The 15,604-nt window shown below is 39.8% G+C and overlaps 1 protein-coding gene across 2 annotated transcripts in view; it reads right to left on the bottom strand.

Moving 5' to 3' along the window:
• MPP7 (MAGUK p55 scaffold protein 7) overlaps positions 1-14,895 on the bottom strand; it is an 80,619-nt gene extending 65,724 nt beyond the window's left edge. For both annotated transcript variants that reach the window (XM_063303478.1, XM_063303479.1), the window contains exon 1: positions 14,607-14,895. The gene's annotated coding sequence lies outside the window, so the exon portion shown is untranslated. The remainder of the gene's footprint in view (positions 1-14,606) is intronic.
• Positions 14,896-15,604: the final 709 nt, after the last annotated feature.

Raw genomic sequence — 15,604 nt, 5'->3', positions numbered from 1 at the left:
ACTCAATACACTGAACCAGGGGTCTCAACTCTAAAATGATAACTGAATTTCCATGACCCCCATGAATAAATTTAATTATTTCATTGTGGTTAGAGTTGGGGAATAAATAAACATACTTCAAAAATTAAAACTGAATCTATACATCAGAGGGTTTCTCAAACTTTGCTGTAATGCCATTGCCCACATAAAGAAAGCGGGCATACTGATAAAAAATACAAAACTTGTTAGATATACATGGGCAAACTGCTTGCTGAAATGTATTTTTTTTAGATTTTTTTATCCCGCCTTTGTTATTATTTTTATAAATAACTCAAGGTGGGGAACATCCTAATATTTGTTCCTCCTCCTGTTTTCCCCACAACAACCCTGTAAGGTGAATTGGGCTGAGAGGGAGTGACTGGCCCAAAGTCACCCAGGAAACACATACAAAAAGGCTTGCATATTTTAATGTGTGCTTTTTTTAAAAAAAAAGCAGTGACAGAAACAAATTGAAATAAACAACTTTGAGAAAATGACAAGGCAAGCAACGCCGGACTCAGACTTGTCTATCCCTATATTAGGGATAGACAACCTGATCACGACTGGATGATTAGGACCAGATCTGATGTAAACTCTGGACAGCAAAGCCAAAGATTTGCTGGTCCCAAAGACTTAGGTTAGGAGTTGCCTACTCTTGCCTTACGTATTCCACCACAAAATACTGACGGAGACTTTTGCTTTGCCACAATAAATTCTATCTTTGGTCTAGCCACATGTTACAGAAATCATTTTTTTCTGAGGAAAATGTTAAATGAAAATCAAGGAAAGAGGAATGTAAGGTAACTGGAAGAGCAAAAAGGCTTATGCTTGTATATCTATGTCACATATGGAAGATTACATACAATAGAGCAGGTGGCTGGAACAGAGAAATAGCCCCTCCATGCATAGCAAATTATGTCAGGGCAAAAATTTTAATTGTTAAGAACATTCCTTTGTTCTGGTTTTTAATACAGAAATTCAAAGTACCCAAATTAATTGCTTGAATTCATGTTATTCATCTTGTTTTCCCCATTTTATTCTAGTTTATTTAACTACAGCATATTTCAAGATCAACTTCCTTGCAGTACAGCTGTCATGAGTACTGATGGTGAGCAGGAGGGGGCCCCTATCCAGGGGACAAAAACGCATACGTAGTTTAGAAGCTCTGAATCTCCCTTCGAAGAAACTCAGAGCAGACCCGCTTTGATTTCTGGGTTTTATCCGTGAGGGTTTTCCCACGGCCTTTCAGTTTAGCAGGATTTTCTATCTAGTAGAGTAGAACAATAAACACTAGAGACACAAGTCACCATCTCAGCGTGGTTCTTTGCTCCAAGATAGGACATCAGCACAACTTTGAAGACAACGGTTTTCCTCTAGCTTTAAATTAACTTTAGGGATAAAATCTTTGAAACATATTTCTGTTTGAAGATATCAGCAGATTGATAACTTATTTCTTGAGCACAAGTAGGAAAAGCAGATTTATCTTTTTTTGCTTCCTCAGAAAGATGATGATGCTATCTGTTCAATCACGTCCAGTCCTCAGAGATTCTATGGACCAACTCTCCACACTTTTTCTGATTTTGTACAGCTTCTTTTAGTTGTTTTATGCTCTGGCTGTTGTCAACTTTGATGGTGTCTAGCCACCGTGCTTTTTGGCGGCCTTGTTTCCTTTTACTGCTGACCATTCTGAGCATAACTGCCTTTTCCAGCGAGTTTGATCACATAATATGGCCGAAATAAGCAAGGCAGAGTTTTGTGATTTTGCCCACCACCGATATGTCTGGTTTTATATGCTCCAGTACTTATATCCTCAGAATATTTTAAAAATGGTATTTTCAGATGTAACTAGCTTCACGAACAATCTGGGACTGTAAGGTAACAATAAAAGAAATATCCACAAATCCTCTTATGCTCTCCCCTATATCTGCTTATAAAAAACAAAGTTCATAAATAATTTATTAAGATGGAATTTCATAAAATCACAGTGAGGAACAGTTTCCATATCCCAACAGCCTACCATGGAACATCCTTGCAGTTAGATATAAAATTAGCTATTTTTCTGGCAACGATTTATTCACCTTAGCTTTAAAGTATAATGTACCTTGGAGTTAGTATATAAAAAAATCAAATTAAAAATAAAGCCTAAAGCATACATCTGCTTAATCTGCAGAGTCTTAATAAGTTCAAATTGTGAAAATTGAAATAAAGTTTTTAATATGTTGCTAAATGTTCTCCCACCTGTCTAAAAAAGTTGTTTAACCACAACATTCAAAACATCAATATATTTGAATCGATGACAACTGCATTTCATAATTTGCTCCACTGTGCATTACGTGTAGTGTCTGTAAAGTCTGATTCTAGGGAATATTTTTGGCTATATATTTTTCAATAGTTAATTTGCAATTTATTGTCCTAAGTATATTTCTACATTCCTACGTATGTTATGTTTGTGCATGCATCTGTCTATTAATTTTGAAGGAACTAAATGCAAAACTAATCAAAAGTATTTCGGTTACTGTAATGGGTGTGAGAATAACCTTGAGACAGGAGGAGGAAGAGCGCAGGCAGGGCAATGGTTAGACAAGAGATATCTCAGCCCACAGAAGGAATGGGGGTGGAGAAAGCGTCTCAGAAGGGACCCTCCCTAGTTCTCTGGAAAGTAAAGGCAGGGGAGGGGGGAAGCGCTGCAGACTTGCAAGAATCTGTTACTGCACCTTACAATAAAGGTAGTGTGGGCTCAGCACCCATGGTTTTGGCTTCCTGCCTGGACTACCTTAAAGGGCTGACAGTTATTTTAAATATACAACATTATTTCGTGAATACTTTTAAGTTGATACTGCAGGCAAATTATACACAAACCAATGATTTACCATAAATGCTCATTTGAAACTGAAGCCTTTTGCATGAAGTAATTCATCAAAAGTAATAGCAAACAGTACATTTTGTTCAGCAAAAGCAGAAAATTTACTTAAGTCTACAGGTTCAAAGCCAAAAGCATTAAGTATGGTGATGGAAATAATGACCCAGTTCAACTCTGAAAGCTTAAACCTGATGATCGCAGAGAACGTGGTTTGCGTTTAAGTTTGCTACTTTTCTATCTGAAAGCATCCAACTAATTTCCTATTGAACAGAAAGGCTAAAATGTTCGTCTGACTGAAATAATAAAAAGCCAGGAAATGCAAGTGTTAATCTGGAGCGTCTACGTATCCTTTCCTGCATACTTCAGCATACATTTAATAACTTGCATGTTGGATGAGTATATAAATGGATAAAAGAAAAAAAAAAACTGAAGTCTTACTACAATGAAAACAAAGACAGCTGAGAGCATTTAAATGTCCAGGCTCCCTTACTACCACCACCACCACCCCAAATTAAATCCAAACTTTCTTCATCAAGCAAAGCAAATGCTATACCAACTCCAATTAATAGTAGAAACTTAAATTACCTCACAGTCACCCACTCTCTCTATTCCCCTCCCCCCTTTGTTACCTTATTATATTCTGGACAGTTGTCATCCATAACATGAATGTATGTCATCTCTTATTTATAAGGGGGATAAAACATCAACTCTAGAATACTTAAAGTACTGTTTCTCAACCTTGGCATCTTTAAGATATGTGGACTTCAACTCCCATGGCTGGCTGGGGAATTCTGGGAGGTGAAGTCCACCAGTTTTAAAGTTGCCAAGGTTGAGAAACACTGACCTAGAGACAATGAAAAGTACTCACCCAATACACAGAACAGTTCTAAAGACGGGAGCCCCATAGAGAATGCCCTCTGCTGCACCCCTCTCCCTGTATCTAACAATACCCAGGGATCTTCTACAGATGGCCCCTGGTCACGCAGACTGGGCAGGCAAAATCATAAAAACTGTTCTCAGGGCATTCTATTTCGGGTCAGGCAATAATTGGTGCACCATTTGGTCGAGGGTGGAGATATCTAGCTGGGTGTCATCTGAATGGTACTTCATTCTGAACCAGCAATTTTTGAAGGAATTTTTGAGAAGGGACAAAGAAAAAACTGAAAAGAAAACAAGCTCTAGGACAGTATTTGAAGGGATTAAAGATCAAGATTGTTACAAGCAAAAAGAGGGAATATAAACTGGGTTTATTTAAGATTAAAATAGATATCTTATTTCTGCTAGCCCTTAATGGACTTAACTGACTAGGACTGCATGAAGAGGTTTTTAAGGATCTGTTTAAGGAAGGAATATAAAGTGGCTTTATTTGATCAAGGTTAAAATAGAGATGTTATTTCTGGGAACCCTTAATGGACTTTTGCTGACTAGGATTGAATGTTGAGGCTTTTAAGATTTTTTATAGGTAAGACATGGGATGAAGAGATTCTTTGTTGTATTCTATATATTTTATATATTTTTTTCCTTTCTGCACTTTCTATTTTTTCCTTTTTTATTTCTTGTAGTGTTAGTTTTCAATCTGTATAATTGTAATCTTTAATAGAATTATTATTTAAAAAAATGAACCAGCAGAGTAGTGGTATCTGGGTGTTATCATGCACATGTTAAACAGGACTGGAGAAAAGACTGAGCCCTGAAAAATCCTCTAATGGTTGCCCAAGAGCCTGACTTCCCTTGTCCTGCTACCATGAACTGTACTACAGTATTAATATTTTTGTCTGCTTTAGACAGCACTGCTGCTTGTTCAGGAAGGGAAATTCAAATTAATACCCAAATGAGGATGGAAGTCTACCACCCTTCCTACAAATATAGTACTGCAAAGGACAGTTGCCAGCCTGGGCTAAAATAATATCAAGGATGTTCCAATATTCCCCTTCAATACCTGAATGCTAGGCAGCATTATTTCACAAAAGCCAACTCAGTTTTCAAGAACCTATTTCTTGAAAATAGTTATTCTTAAGCTTTCTGCTTATACATCCACAGACTATTAATGAATACACATGGAAAATATGAACCCATCCACTGCTAGAAATGTTGAGTAACTAGACCAAACAATGTCAAAATTATTATTTTAGCCTATAATTCAAATGCATTTTATTATCTTTGAAAGTTCTTTCCATACTACATCCCAGGTTACAGAAAGAATAGTAATTTTTACCAGAAGAGGGAGCTCATACTCCATAAATTACACAATTTCCTAAATGCAGTTCCTGACATACTGGAGGAACATTTCTCAATCTTTGATGTATTAAATTTACATTACCACAAATACACTAGGATATCTATACTTCTAAAGAATATAAACAATTACAGTTTTAGTCAAATGCACTATATATATATTTGTACGTATGTATGTATGTGTATATATATCGTGTAGGTTGAGTACATGACAAGAGAAAGGCAAATATATACACAGAGTTCACACAATTATATATAAAACTTCTGAAGGGATACAGTAGTAGCCTCATAACTGGACATCCAGTTCAGCTCTCCAGGCAATCGCTTCTGGTGTTGCTTCAAAGGCAAAGTACAGTTTTAGTCAAATGTACACACACACACACACACTCACACAACACAGTGGGTAAGGCAGAAGCTAATAACTCTGAGTGCAATGCTGTTACTTGTAAATACAGAGTAAAAACTATGACTATATGCTGAAGTTGAATTCCAATTTTATTTCTTACTTCAGTACTAGAAATGTTATGTTAGCATCCAATTCAATTCAGAAATTCTTTTGCAGATAATCAAAACAATTACACAATTACAGCAACAACAACAAAAAGCAGGGCTATATTCCTTCTGAAGAGATTAGAGATGATGTCTGGTACCATAAACCTCTATATTTATACAGCCCAAAGAAGCCAAACTGACCTCATCCAAAGAGTGATTATTAACAGAATGGGAAACTTAAAATCTTGGAACAACTAACACTCAAGTAGCACAAATAAACTGCAATTAATCAAAAGGGTCAACTATCTCCTATGACATAAAAAGATACAGAGAATTATGTCGTACTACATATGTTTCATAGGCTCATTCATTCAAAAGCATCTATGGAACACTCAATTGTTTTGTAAATGTTCATTAACAATAACATAATTGTCCCTACATATTCCATGTATTCCATTCATTCCATGTTTAACTTCCCCTCCAAGTTTATTGAGCTGCTGGATTCTGCTGCTGGGTTGGCAGTAGAGTCCCCGAGGCTGCTGGTGCTTGGAGATTTCAATCTGCTACCTGGTGACGCTGAGTCCAGGGCAGCCAGGAATTCATGCCCTCCATTTCAACCATGGACCTCTCTCAAGTCACTGACAGCCCAATGCATTCCAGAGGCTGCACCCTGGATCTGGTTTTCGTCTCAGGGCAGTTGAGAAGTGATCTGGCAGTGGAGAACATTGACAACAGTCCATTGCTATGGACAGATCACTGTCTGGTTGCCTTTCGACTCACTGGTGTCACCCCTCCCTACAGGGAGAAAGGGCCCGTTTGATCAGCCCACCCCAGGTGATTGATGGACCCAATGGGGTTCCAGAAAGAGCTTGGAGTTTTTCCTGAGGACCCAGTGGGTGGTTTGGCCAAGGCCCTAGTCACTGCCTGGAATGGGTGAGTGGCCAGGGCCTTGGACTCTATTGCCCCTAGGCAGCCCCGGAACGTACCTTGGTTTACTGGGGAGTTCTGGGAGATGAAGCACCAGAAGAGATGCTGCCTGGAACACCATCTGAGGAAGACTTGAAGTGAGTCTGACTAGACACAGAGAAGAGCCTATATTAGGGATTATCTCATGATGAGAAGGGAAGCAAAATGTCCGTATTTCTTCATACTTGTTGCATCCCGATAGCTGTCCAGCAGCTCTGTTCAGGGAGACCTGATCCCTAGTGGGTAGGGAAAGCTACCCTCTCCCAGGAGCCCAGCAATGGTAGATTAACCCTCCCATTGCTGGGCTCCTGGGAGGATTAATCAAGTTTATCTGGTGGATAAAGTCATTCCAATCCACTCCATTGCCCATTTATATGACGTGTACAATAGTTGTGTCACAGATGGAACTGTCATACTGTAGGCTTCAATCAAACTGATATATTTGATTTATTTAATGCAACAATGATTTTCAATAGAGTTCAACATATGAACTTGACAGAAATAAAGGATTCTACTAGGCAAGTGCATTAAAGATAAATATGACTCAAAAGTCCTGGGCACAGCTGAGAAATTAGTGTCAATCACCTGCCCTGGAATTCTTTGCCCCATGTGAAATCCAAGGGAAAGCAAGAAATTCCTGTTTTTCATCAACGGCATCCACCTTATGGAACAGCCTCTCACTAGATATCTGGATGGTTCCTTCATTACCAACCATAAGAAAAGCCTTAAAAACAGAGATGTTCAGAAGGGCATTTAAGGCCTATCATCAATATGCCTGTTTTTGTTACAGTAATTTATAGTATGTTTTGATGGTTTTAAAGATTATTATTCTGTATTATTTCTACATTATCATTAACTTTACTTTGGTTAATTGTATACTGCCATGAGTCTAATTGGAAGGGAGGAGAGGCGAAGGGGGAGAGAGAGAGAGGTCACAAAATAAGAACCTGTCTGAAATGTAATCAAGGACAGGGTCCTCCACCCAGTCCTGTTCCTTGCTGCCACTCTTGACTGCCTCCCAGTTACTGAAAAGTCAGACTTCTCCAACTTCTCTACACAAACAAAACTGACTGGCAGAAGGAAGAAAACTGTGAACCATGTTCCTATGTATAAAAAGAAAATTAGTTATGGAACCCACCACAATATTTGTGGCATAATCATACAAAGCATGTACACAAGCTGAACAAAATTAGGCCCAAACAAAAATTATAAAATATTTCTCAAAAGATGATGAAAAATACTTCATAGTAAGTTGAGCAAAGTTCAAATAAAAATGTCAAAGGGGGGGGGAGAGAAAGAAGGGGGGGCTACCAGAATGCCCATTTTATAATAGTTTTAAATCTTTGTATTGCTTTTTTTTCAAAACCCCTTGTCTATGTCTGTGTCTATGAAACTTTTCTTTTTTCTTTTTGTTTGCTTGCATGTTTTACTTAACCAATAAAAAGAAAACAGATTAAGAAAACCCCAAAAATTTCAGTTGATTTTTAGATCGCTAAAATATTTTCTGTTGCAAAGGATGCAATGACCGCATTGCATTTATGTTGTTGGAGATGCGGTGAAATTAATGCTTTATTTAAATATATTGTTCTATTTTGGTAAGCAATTACATGCATTAACTCAACTTTGAGATTTAATAATTTCAATTCTGTACAAAGCAAATGGAGTTATAGTCAAAAGACTTAGTGTTCAGCATTAGAAAGACAAACATATGCCTCCAACTATTCAGTGGTTTGCAAAATTAATATAGATCAGCTATGGATGAATGAATCATGGCTTCAACTTATTGATTTCTGTAAATATACTGTAAATTGTGTATGCTTTGGGGGGGTTCAGCTTTTTTCCTTTTTTATAATTTTTGTGTATTCTTTTTCTTTGCTTTTTGCATTTAGATAATAAAAAAACTCTTAAAGAGAGAGAGAGAGAGAGAGAGAAATGGGGAAGCTACTGGAAGTTATCTGATACCTTCTGAATTAGTAAATAGTAAGGTTGATTGATGGGCTCCCCTTCTAATCTCCTTATTCACATATATTAATAACACATTCCAAATTCCTAAAAACCGGAATTGTTCTGTTATTGTTTCACTTTTTAAGATGCTTCTACTTATTGTTCAATCAGTCTTCAAGCATTCTGGTAAAATACAGTATATGCATGCTTTTTGTTCTGTAAGCTTCTGGATTGGTTAGAACAGGATAAATTTATCAAAATAAAATAAATAAAATAAAATTCTAACTAACAAACAAATGGGCTTTAGGGAGGACAAGTTGACTGTTGATCAACGTATCTTACTGCTTTACCAGAAAAATACATGCACCCACACTCCCACTCCTTAAATGTTGCTTTCACTGATTTAAAATCAGCCACTGATTCCATTCCTAGAGAAAGACTAGTGAAAGCTGTTTCATTCATTCATAGACCAGAGGTTATTTTGCTTAACTTGGATGGTGCAGAAAAACACAGTTACATAAGTTAGAAGTGGTAATAGCAGCCTTCTCTCTGCAGATGAGATATTCATAAAGAAGTAAATGGGGCTGTATTCTGGCCCATCTTCTTTTTAATATCTAGTAAAGCTCATTGGTCACCACTTAACCAAAGCAGAATCCCACTGCTCTAAACTTAATAGTTTAGAATTGACCTGACATAAAGCTATTCAATATCACACATGAACAAGAGATGTGAGCTAGCTTTTAAGAGAATGTGAATGAAATCTGCCCACAAAGAATATTCAGGAAAACCTAGAAATCAATGGCAACACACCTGCTGGCTGTGGGTACAAGCAAATTCAATCTCACACATACATTTCTAATGAAAAGATCTTAGGTAGTTAGGCTAGCTATGTCTTAGAAAACTGGTTCTCCTGCCCTGTTTGATGAAAGACTATCAATACCTCAAAAAGTCCATCAATTATGTCATTCTCTTTTTACTGAGCAAGGCAGCAATCTTCTTCACCTTTCCTGGAACATGGTTTATGTCAAAATGTAAGTGACAAGTAGTATTTTGCACCTGCAGGGAATAAAATTCTACACTGTACCCCATGGACCTTATTTTGAGGAATGCATATATAAGATCACCACCTCTGATTTCTTCTCCAGCCTTTTTTTCCATAACTTCATCCCTGCTTACCCAGACCCAGTGATTCCTTCAACAGAAGAAAAAAGATGGAAATGGCACTGGCTATATGTGAGAATTGAATGGTTTTGTGTGCCCTGAAATAAAAGGAAGACAACAAGAAGGTCATACAATGCAAGTTCAAATTGCTCAGTTGGGGAGAAAAGATTAGGACCAAACAAACTCACTGTGAGGAAGGGAGGCAGGGAAAATCAAGAAATACTACTTTTCCATAAAGGTAGTCCTCACTTAACAGCAGTAATTGGGACTAGAATTTCCATCACTAAGTGATGTGATTGTAAAACATGTCACATGACCGCACCACTCCGCAACGGAAATTCCAGCACTTCCTGTTGCCATCATTAAGCAAATCCTGCACTGTTGTTAAGCGTGACGTTACGTGGTCACCATTTGCGACCTCCTGCCAGCTTCCCATTGACTTTGCTCATAGGACACTGGCAAAGAAGGTCGCAAATGGCGATCACCTGACCTTGGGGACACTACAACCATCCTAAGTACAAGGACTGGTCGTGTCACTCCTTCAGTGCCATTGTAAGTTCAAACGGTCGCTGAACGAGTGGTTGTTAATTGAGGACCATCTGTATATAGTTCAATACAACAAGTGCTTATCTATATCTAAAATGTTACGCTAAGTCTGAAAAATCAGACTTTCCATCTTGTTTCAATCACCATGAATAAAGATACATTGATAACCAATTCCCACATTTCTTGTAGCTCGTTGGCAGGAAAAGCACTGTAACAGCGTTGAATGAAAAGCACAATGGGAAAGGTATAGCAGGTCATAGGGAAGAGAAGAGTGAATATTCAATTTCTCTGACAGACAATTCTCTTTCTTGCTTTTAATGCCATAACTTATTTATTTTACAACATTCACATGCTGCCATCATCACAAGACTTTAGATAATACACAAATACTTCCTTGAAGAAATAAAATGTCAAAAGCTTGCTGATTAGATGCAATAGAGAGCAAGTCAATCACTGGCTTTTTTCTTTCTTGTTTAAACTGAACTAGATGCTGCAAAGTTTTAAAAAAAAAGGATAGAGTCACTAGAAAGGTAGACCTAGCACAACCAGCTACGTCCATTCCCTTCTCTTGCCAGATAACAGATGCAGTACTAAACCTGCAGTGTAATCCTATCTGTCTACACTGAAGACGCCACCATATGTCCCGTGGAACTCACAAAAATTGGGACTGGGATTGCCGTCGCTAAGTGATGTGGTCATAAAGCATGACATCACGTGACCGCATCGGTTAGTGACAGCAATTCCCACAGTCCCCATTGCCACCATAACCCCAGGAGAGTGCAGGTTGTTAAGCAGGAAGAGGCGGGAGTCCCAGATAAGGAGCACAGCGGGATGCCACAGGCGGGCACTGGGGAATGTGGGCAGGCCAGCAAGGGCAGTGGGGGGGCTGTGAGGACTGTAGGCAGGTGCTGGGAAGTGTGAGTGGGTTGGTGAGGGCTGCAGACGGGCACAGGGGATGCTATAGATCTTGTATTCTGTAGTGGGGCTCCTCGGAAGAAAAAGCAGTGGGAGAGACTTATAGGCCTAACTGGTGACCTTCTCTGCCGGCTTCCCCATTGACTTTGCTTGTGGGAAGCCGGCAGAGAAGATTGTAAATGCCGATCCTGTGACCACGGCTCGCTGCAAACTTCATCATCGTGAGCTGGGCGCCTGAGCACCTAGACTGAGATCAAGAGACCACGGGGACACTGTGACAACTGCAACTTCACAGACCAGTCTCAAGTGCCCTTCGTTCAGCACCCTCGTAATTTTGAATTGTCACTGAACAAGTGGTCGTAACCCGAGGACTACCTGTATATAGGATTGTTACCTAAATGATCCAATCAATACCAAAAGCTGTAAAGATTTGCTCCCTTGCTGCAGAAGAAAGCTACAATAATTCCTTTGGTCTGTCTTAATGGAAAAAGGAATGTCAAAAGACAGTAGAGGCTTCCCTTCCAAAAAGTCCAATACTGATCTTATCCAGCCAAAAAATCTGTATGTGTTGAAGCAATAATCTGACTCTTGAGCTGAATTCAGTTGCACAATTCTGCCTTAAATACTCTAAGAACAAGGTTATCTCAGACAATACTTATATCCATTGCAAAATAAACAAACCTTAATAATAAATAATGAAGTCTACTTCAAATTCTGCCATTTATAAAACTCCAGTTGTTTCTTACAAGGAGCTTTTTCTTTAACTTACTCCTTTCCTTGCACCTTTTTGGAAGCACGTGAAAAAAACAGAGTTTCTCTGCTGTTATATTGTTTTAGTTTTATGATTTGAAATGTGTAATGTTTTGTCAGAACTTAAAACAGGTTTTTCTTCCTGTTTTCCCCTACTTTTAAAATACAGAGCTCCTGTACTACCCTTCAAATTAGTTATGTTTTCCAGTTCTGTATGTCTGATTTTACAAGAAAAAAACTTTCATTGCTGAATGACGGAAAGAACTATTATGTTCAACTCTATCCAAAAATGCAGATTTGGATTCTTGAGACTGATAATCACAATCTTACATTCAGCAAGCTAAAATCAATTTCTTTGTGAAAGAAAGACAACATTGTGCCATACTAAACAAAATGCTAAAATTAAAAAAATAGAAGATACTTATGCAGACACTTGAAAATTAGTACTTTTAGTACTCAGTGTACACTTCAGTGTGCATTTAAAAACTCCTTAGCCTTTGTTTGTCTAACTAATTAAATATGCCTAAAATAGTGCAGGAAAAGGAGGCATACAGTCTTAGACTGAAGCTTATGCAGCATCATAGCAGGCACCATTAGAGCCTCTCCAGGTGAGAGAGAAGCCTTTTGCCACTTATGGATTTATGAGTATTTTGTTTAATTTGCCCTCCATGCAACAGATTAAAGATAAACAATTAAAAGATAATTTGATCATGTAATGAAACATTATAAACACATCCTGTTTAAGAAATACAGGTTGCAATATCAACTATATTATATCTGAAAATGTCCTATACTCTTGGAAACAATATCCTTTCCATCATACAGTACCTACAGCAGGAAATAAGCCTCTAGGTCTGTCAGGAGTAATATAACCTTAAACTTAGAATGTATTTGTTTTTAGTGGTGCAAAGCACTGCTACGCTTTATTTTATAAGACAGATATAATTAGCTGTCTGTATCAGTGTTATCTGAGACATTTTTCAGATGAGAAAATAATTACAGTGGTCACCATCTGTAGTCACAGGGTTTCTCAACCAGGGTTCCGTAGAGCCCTAGGGTTCCGCGAGAGGTCACAAGGGGTTCCCTGGGAGATCACGATTTATTTTAAAAAATTATTTCAAATTCAGGCACCTTCACATTAAAGAGGTAAGTTTCATTCTTTATTTTTTAGTTTAAGAACACTGTTAGTGCATATATAAAGGCCTACCCACGAAACGAATATGCTAATTTTGTAACTTGTGGCCTCTATTTGAGCCTGAATGTGCAGGGGTTCCCCGAGGCCTGAAAAATATTTCAAGGATTCCTCCAGGGTCAAAAGGTTGAGAAAGGCTGGTCTATACACTGAAAGCAGGTAACTCCATTCCTGCCACCATTTACTTTATTTATTTATTTAGCAAATTTATATGGCCACTCTTCTCACCGAACATGTCTCTGGGCAGTGTATAATTAAGAATTAAAACAATGTCACAATCGTTAAAACACTTAAACCATGAACATAATAAAAATAACTAAAACCAAGATTGCGGGAGAAATTCCACTGCCTGGGGAATTCTGGGAGTTGAAGTCCACAGATCTTAAAGTTGCCAAGGTTGACAAACACTGATCTAAACACTGCGCAATCATCATGCAGGCCCCCGCAAGGTTGCTGGAAGAACCATACGGCATAATACTGACCCACTACCTTGTCCCTGCTTAGATACTGCAGGAATGAATCGCTGCTTCCCACAGTGCTAAGTTGCATGTTTGTTAGAACTACGGCTTCCCGAACAGGTCACAGTGACCTAGCAGTATGAACATGCTAACCCACAAATTAACTAAAACATGGTTTACATGGTAAATTGCTTGGATTTGCACAAACACAAAGAATCATAAACGAATCACATGGCTGGATTCACATAATAAATTAAGCCAGAAATTAAACAATCACCCTCAGCTTGGTATGTTTTCCAACCCCAACCACTGGTTGGAGACTAGGCCAAAACCATATTATGGCTTAGTGTGACAATGGTCAGATTTTATAAGTATTTTCATCTTTAAATGTAAAAGCAAGCTAAAAAGAAGTTATACCAAATACTGTACAGAAAACAGTACATTTATTTAGCCAATAAGAATTTCAGCCCAATTCTGTACTTCTAACACTGGATAATGCCTTATGCACAGACTGACATTAATCTAAACTAGGATGTATTTACTAGATCTCCTGTACCTAAAGGCATATTTTAGGGATCACTGCATCATGTATTCAAGGCTTCCCAGAATCGCCAAGAAAAGCAAACAGCATGTGCCTGGTGTCAGATGCGGAGAGACCCCCCAACTCCCACTACCGCCTCGTTTACTTCAGAGCCTCTCCCTTTATATAACGGTGTCACTACCTGATGAGACCCGACACTTCCGCACACCTTAAGCCCTTCAGCTCCCACCCACGCCTCATCCTCACCACTACTTAGACAGCACACTACACGCTTACCCGTGGCGAGCTTAACCACCACGGCTGACGAAATTAACCCAGCAAGTTCACAGGACACGCTGAGCCGAGCGGCCGGGTTCGCAGAAAAGCGGGTTAGTTTGGGCAGGGGGGGTTCAGTGGGTCGTGGGAACCCAGTCCGCAAAACCACGTTTTTTCTAGCCAGGCCACGGCTAAACTCCGGTGCGTCCTCTGCTTGGGAGTAAGCCTCGCGGAAGAACGCGGGATAGTCTTTCTCGGTGGACCCGACCTCACCTGCTTCTGCTTCCACCGCCGCTCTAGGGCTCAGCAGAACGACCCTGGACCGTCCGTCCGTCCGTCCTTCAGGGAGGAGCAGCCGGCAGGGCGAATCCCGCCCAATTCCCCTTCTCTTCGGCGCTTTACCGCAGCCGCCGGCCAGCAGCGACCCTTCCGAGTCGGCGTGGGGGAGGCGCAGCGGCCCCGCAGTTCCTCCTTCCACCTGCCCCGGGCGCCACACGTAGCGACAGGCTGCGCTCGGCTACAGCGCTCGGTCCACCCGCGTCCTCCCCATTCCCCTGGGGGCGGAGCTCTGAAGCCGAGAGAGAGGGAGAGGCGAATTACTCGCCCCCGTTCCTGCAGCCGCTGCCCTGATTGGCCCATGCCCGCCGGGGGGGGGGAATCGAAACTCGCTCCGCCTTCCGCGAACGGGAGATCTGCTTAGTTGGAGGAGACAGACGTCAATCTGGGACTGATTGACGGCTCGAGGGCGTTTTACCGCGCGCAGAGGCGGCGCTGGAGGAGAGTTGGGTAGTCTTCGCGGAGTTGCGAGAAGGGTGGTTGCTTAATGGTCCAACTATGGAGAGATTTTTTTTCCCCTTTAATTGGGGCATTTCCTTATATTACTTACTTGTAGACACGAGACCATAAACAGAAAACCGTGTTAAATTAGAATAAGGGACTTGTAACCCTGCATCAGATGCTGATTGCAGTCAGGAAATCAGAAGACGCTTAATCCTTGGGAGAAGAGCAATGACAAATCTTGATAAAATAGTTAAGAGCAGAGACATCACACTGACAACAAAGGCCCGCATAGTTAAAGCAATGGTGTTCCCCGTAGTAACATATGGCTGCGAGAGCTGGACCATAAGGAAGGCTGAGAGAAGGAAGATAGATGCTTTGGAACTGTGGTGTTGGAGGAAAATTCTGAGAGTGCCTTGGACTGCAAGAAAATCAAAGCAGTCCATCCTCCAGGAAATAAGGCCATACTGCTCACTTGAGGGAATGATATTCAA

This window comes from Candoia aspera, chromosome 4, assembly GCF_035149785.1.
Source record: "Candoia aspera isolate rCanAsp1 chromosome 4, rCanAsp1.hap2, whole genome shotgun sequence".
NCBI lineage: Eukaryota > Metazoa > Chordata > Lepidosauria > Squamata > Boidae > Candoia > Candoia aspera.
This window is presented reverse-complemented; position numbering and strand designations above follow the sequence as displayed.